The sequence below is a fragment of the Eschscholzia californica genome, unplaced genomic scaffold (genome assembly GCF_041429995.1).
Source record: "Eschscholzia californica isolate CP2 unplaced genomic scaffold, dmEscCali1.0.p SCAF_1, whole genome shotgun sequence".
Classification (NCBI taxonomy): Eukaryota; Viridiplantae; Streptophyta; class Magnoliopsida; order Ranunculales; family Papaveraceae; genus Eschscholzia; species Eschscholzia californica.
Window position 1 is genome coordinate 70,847,518 of NW_028238198.1, and position 6,000 is coordinate 70,853,517.

Below are 6,000 nucleotides of genomic sequence, written 5' to 3' on the forward strand. Positions count from 1 at the left end.
TTGATCATAGTCTCCTTGGCTTGATTCAGTGAATTACTCATGGCGTATAGGTGAATGTGTTGTTGAGCTTTATTAGATTAATATTTTTTGTGTGGTCTCTATGTTTTGGTTTTGGACAATTATAAGAAATCAAGTTGGAAACACGAAAGACTTCGATATCAAAAGGGAATCAGAAAGTCGATTTGGTTGGATGGTTCCTTTAGAGACTTTGAAGATTAAAGAACTCTGCTTCGTAGTGAGTTGGGATATGAATGTTTCTATAATCCAACAATTCTCCTGTATAGCTTGACTTTATAAATTTATGTGGCCAGTCGACTGTGTAGCATCAAATTCATCTAGTCGAAGAAGGTTGCAGTGGCACACCTGGGCAGGGTTGAGAATGGTATGCTTGCTGATTCTTAATACATAGAAAACTTTGTTCCAGTCACATGGGTTTCATTATATATATGGAAACAAACATATTTTGCCATACAAGGCCCTGAATAGGAGAATACTGTCACGAGTCCTGTTACTGTTAAAACAACAGCTTCCAAAAGCCCCCTCAGGGTGATAAAACAGAGTCAAAAGCAAAGAAGATAGTTGATAGTGCTGGCGGAGACAATGATGATGAGGAGAAAGAAGTTGAAGAAGGAAAAAAACTTAAGAAGTGGTTCTAGAGATTGTAGAGTGAATAAGATGAGCTAGTTATACCGAGTTCTATAAGTCTCTACAAGAAACAAGGTCAGGAAGTAACGTTTAATCTTTCAAATTTTTTAGATAATATTAAGGAAAATCAGCATGTTGATGTTAATATGGATCAATTAACAAACAAGATTAGAATGATGATGAGTAAATATCTAAGCAATTATCAAAAAGAAAAATCCACTTTCATGAAGAGGTCTAAAGCTTTTCAGCTAATGAAAGAGATATGAGGAGGTCAATAAGGAAATAACACTAAAGATGCTGCTAGTGGTAGTAATAATCATTTTAGTAGATCAATGGAGGAAATGAAGTCTTTGTTTCCTTTTTTAACTATGCAATCTCTGAACTTATCTAATAGTATTAATAGGACAAGTCCGATGCTAATTTTCCGGTAGGAAGGCTCTGAAATTTGAAAATTATTGGATGGAAGTGAACGAAGAAGATGTCATGTTTTTTTAAAGAGGGACACAATACAAAAACAACAAATTAAGGAGGTTTTGAAGGCACCCAAGTCATCTGATTCTTAGGTTTAAGACTTCTATTTTAAGTTTTTTCTCTTCGAGCTTCAAAATTGATGTTTAGTTGATTTAGTCTAATGTTCTAGATATTTCTTTTGTTAGTAAGGTAATATTTTATTTGTGTCTTGAACCCAAGGAGACATCCATATCTAAGTGGGGTCAAATCACAAACACAATATTACCTTACTAACAAAAAAGACATCCAGAACATTAGACTATATTAACGAAACATCAATTTTGAAGCTCTAATAGAAAAAACTTTAAGTAGAAGTCTCAAACCTAAGAATCAGATGACTTGGGTGCCTTCAAACCTCCTTAAGTTGTTGTTTTTGTATTGTGACCTTCGTTAAAAAAGTTTTGACCTCTTCTTTGTTCACTTCCGTCCAATAGTTTTCAAATTTCATAGCCTTCTTTTCAGAAAATGAGTATTAGACTTGTCCCATTAGTACTATTAGATAAGGTCGGGCATTCCCTAGTTAAAAAAGGATATAAAGACGTTGTTTCTTCTATTGATCTATCAGGTTGATTCTTACTACCACCAACACCATCGTTACTGTTATTTCATTGTTGACCTCTCCATATCTCTTTCACAAGCTGAAAAGTTTCAGACCTTTTCATGAAAGTGAGTTTTCCTTTTTAATAATTGGTTAGAAATTTACTCTTCATCTTTCTAATTTATTTGTTAATTGATCCCTATTAACATTAATATGCAGATTTCCCTGAATATTGTGTAGAAATTTTTGAAGATTAGAGGTTACTTCGTGACCTTGTTTCTTGTAGAGACTTATAGATATCAATATAACAAACTCATCTTCTTCACTCCACAATCTTTGGAACCACTTCTTAGGTTTTTCTCCTTCTTCAACTTCCTTCTCCTCATCATTGTCTCCGCCAGCACCATCAACTTTCTTCTTCTTTGCTTTTGACTCTGTTTTATCACCCTAAGATGTGCTTTTGGAAGCTGCTGCTTGAACAGTAACAAGACTCATGACAATGTTCTCCTGTTCAGGTTTCTCCACATCTTCAGAATCAGATTCGTCCTCTTCCTTAGATGGGTGTTTGGAAGGTGCTTTTGTTGAAGCTGGGTTGGATTTTGGAGAGGACATACCTTTGTCTCTAGAATCAGATTCATCATCACCGTCGTCTTCGAATTCAGATTTCTTGCACAAGTGATTTAACTTTCTGTGAGGGTTCATCTCCTTCATCACTTTGTTCATTTTCTTCTTGTTGATCATTAGTTGATCTTACACAAATTAATGATGATTCATTGATAAAAATGGAATTTGGTGAAATAGTCTTTGGAGTGAGTCTTGCCATTTTGGCAGATTGGCAACAACCTTTGGAGATACTCTAACTCATGTTTACCTTCCCTCATATTTCTATAAATACCCAAAGATCTCTCCTCTAAAGCTTCAATTTCTTGCTCTAAACCTCTCCATGTTTCCCTAGCCTTATTAACTTGTAAGTTCTTCTTCACCTTCTTATTATAAAAAAATTGCAGGCCAACTCTTATGTTTAAGTAGAAGGTAGAATTCTCGTAGATTCCCCTTGTGATTTTATTTTTAAATTTAAATTCAGGGATTCACTCTATAATTGTAGTTTGGTTAAATTGATACAAATGTTGTTTTCATGGTTACGAGCAGATTCTAGAGAAACCATCCTTGAGCTTATTTTTGTCTTCTTTTTCTGATCAAGAGTGAAGCAAGCAGTCACAATTAATGGAGAATCCTAATTCGAAATATTGGAAATATAGATGGATAATTAAAGGCTTTTCTAGTTTGAAGATCCAACATTATTACTTTGATAAATTCTTTGTTGGTCCTTGTACCTGGTATGTTGATTTTCTTTCCCTATAGTTTTGTTTCAGTTTTCTTTCTAAGGTAGTAGTGTTTGTTTGTTTTATAAGTCAGATTTGAAACCTGATTTGAGGTTGTAATTGACTCGAATTTGATTTCACAATGTTTGATCCTGTCCATCTATCGTTTGCATGGCTGATTTTCCTTGTGCTCATTTCAGTTAAAGGCCCTGCTGTCCACAGGTGTGGAATGGCTCCTAGAGGGGGGGTGGTTAGTTTAACTCGGGTCAATGAGCACTTACCGAAGCACTCTCTTAGCACCCAGATCTGATGTCGGGAAAGGGTTGCCCCCGGAAAATTGTAGTCGACAGACTGGCATTGTCGGCACGCTTAAAAGCCCAATCATAAAAAACTCCACCACCTCCACGACCACTACCATTATCTTCTCTCTTTAGGATCGACTCAAAACCCTATGTTTCAGTTGATTTCTCTTTCTCTAGAGGGTTTCAGTCGATCGATTACCGACTCAAATCTAGAAAGAGGGAGACAGAGGAAAAAAAAAGGAGAAAGAGAGAGAGAGAGAAAAATGGTGGTCAGAGACTTAGAGATGGTGGAGGTGATAGTGGGACGACGGTTGTAGTGGTGGGAGTAGAGGAGGAAGAAGAAGTGGTGGAGGGGTGGCTAAACCGGGTGCCTACACCGAAATTCAAAATCGGTCGAGTGCTAATAGAGCCGCCTGCTAAGAGCCATTCAGGCGGGTTGCGGGTAGCAGGACCCTTGAATTCATAGATGATTCTTACTCAAACGAGTAAGATTTAAAGAACGAGAATAAAACAAGCGCTACCTAAGAATACTAAAACCTTGGATTTAATTCATTGTTGGTTCATTTATTACTTCTTAGTTCAGTCCTCTTACTTTCGTCACTTTACCTTTAGTCGGTTGCTGATATTTCCGAAGACGGAAGGTTCTTTTTTTGTCGATATACCTTGACACTGATCCTCTCGATGAGCCCTCTGTGGAGCTCGAATTAGCTGTTGTTGATCAAAATGATAGCACATACACCGTGGTGAAAGGTAATAGTATCTTTATTTTTTGTTATTTACATAAATTACCAAAGCAAAATTTCTTTTTCCCTACAAGCCAGTAAAGAACAAAAGATTTAAATCTGAAATTTTAATTTGGACCATGAGTCAGACTTCAAATCTGGCTTAGGAGAAAAAACAAACACTCATTAATTAGTAAAACTGTAGGTAATTTTTATTTGTCTCCTTTTTTTGGAAGCCTTAAACTGATTCATGGTTCTTGTCTATTTTGAGTAATGTACTATGATGATACAGTTTTTATGTAATATTTTGGATTATGTCTCAGTGTCCGTTATCTCTCTTTTGCATTTTACAGCTTCTAGACATCGATCCACTGTAAAACAGCGTGATTGGGGGTTTGCGCACATGTTGCCTTTTAGAACTCATGAACCGTCATAGAGGGTACATTGTTAATGATACTGTTATTGTTGAAGCTGATATTTATATCGATGGGGTTACGGAGAGCTTGACACAGAACTCCGAAAAGGTTACTAGGAACATCATTTGTGTTCTATTTCTTTCTCATTTTAACAGATCTTCAGCATTTTATTGAACGTCTAATGTATTTTATGTATTTCAGGTGGTCTCAGGCAAGTCAGAACATTTGATGGAAGCTCATGCTGATGTTGTGCCCCCTTCAGCTAACAAGGATCAACTTTATGGACAAGTTATCTCGAAAAGCTCATCTGAAGAAGTCAAACCAATCGAAGAGCTCAATGTTGATCGACAAGGCGAAGTCATGATACCTCTTGGAGAGAAAAGTGGTTGTAAGTTGTAACAGTGAAACTGAAGTCGAGGAACAAGGAGAAGAAACTTGGACACTAGTAGAACCCGCAACACCAACTTTTCGTGGGAACATAGATTCTGGGCTAGCGAAACAAGCAAGTAAACCAACGCGTTTGTGTGAGTATCCCACCCTGGGTCAACTGTTCGACGAAGGTCAACATGGTCAAAGCTTTGTTGATAACAAATTCGAAGATATTGGAGGCTTCAGTGTGCTGAAATCCCAAGCATCTTTATATACACAAATCTAGTTGAAATATGGTCATATTGCTACAAGCAAAGTTGTGACATCTTCGTATTATGGCCAAGTTGCAGTGGTTTCAGATAAAATGATTTGCATTACAGAGATTCATCAATGTCATTCATCCGAGCTTTCTTCTAAAATGATCGACTCGTGGGAGAAGAAGATAAAGATGGCTGATAAACTTGAATTCAACATAGTGTGGCTTCGAGAATGCTTCGATATGGTAAAAAATGATTTCTATGTGGAAGAGAAGCTCAAGGTTGCTTTAGTGGAGAAAGATGTGGCAAAGGCGAAGTTGATTGATGCAGAAGAGAAGTTGGTGTTAGCAAACAAGGAGGTGGTAATGGCTCAAGAAAAACTGTCAGCAGTAGAAAGTAAGATTAGTTCTTTACTCTTACAGAAGGAAATGCTTCCAGAAAAAGGGAGGTTTATCTTTTGATGAGTTTCTTTAGGGTTTATGTATTAGATTTTATCTAGCTAGGTGGTTATGGTATGATCTCTCAGCAAATAGTGATGTTTTAGGAAATGCGTTAGGTTTCTTCAGTTCTAGTTATCATGTTGAACTCAAGTGTTACTTCTCTAACAATATGAGGTGATCCTTTCTGACCATTTTATCGTATTGTCTTCTTGATCAAAGGACATCTCTTTCATATAGTTGTGGTTAACGGTGAAGATTAGAATAAAGATTGGTTATTGATGGTGAAGGAGAACTAATGGTTTATGGTAGTAGTAATAGCGGTCAAATAATTGTTTGGGAAATGATAGAGTGCCCAGCAATTTTGCCCATTAAATTGCCCAACTTTCCTTATTTAGAAATAAAAGCGGTCCCCACCGTAGTCAAACTTTGAAAAACCCTTGTCTTTTAGTTATTCCACATCAGCTGGGCAATTTAATGGG

The 6,000-nt window shown here is 36.7% G+C and overlaps 1 long non-coding RNA gene across 2 annotated transcripts; it reads left to right on the forward strand.

Moving 5' to 3' along the window:
• Positions 1-1,345: 1,345 nt before the first annotated feature.
• LOC147568773 (uncharacterized) lies at positions 1,346-5,753 on the forward strand. 2 transcript variants are annotated; one of them, XR_015237169.1, is made up of 5 exons: positions 1,346-2,660; positions 2,843-3,030; positions 3,216-4,067; positions 4,393-4,563; positions 4,657-5,753. It is a non-coding gene; the product is annotated as an uncharacterized LOC147568773 (long non-coding RNA). The 2 variants fall into 2 exon arrangements; XR_015237176.1 differs by having other exon boundaries at positions 3,930-4,067; positions 4,657-5,188.
• The last annotated feature ends 247 nt before the right edge of the window (positions 5,754-6,000 follow it).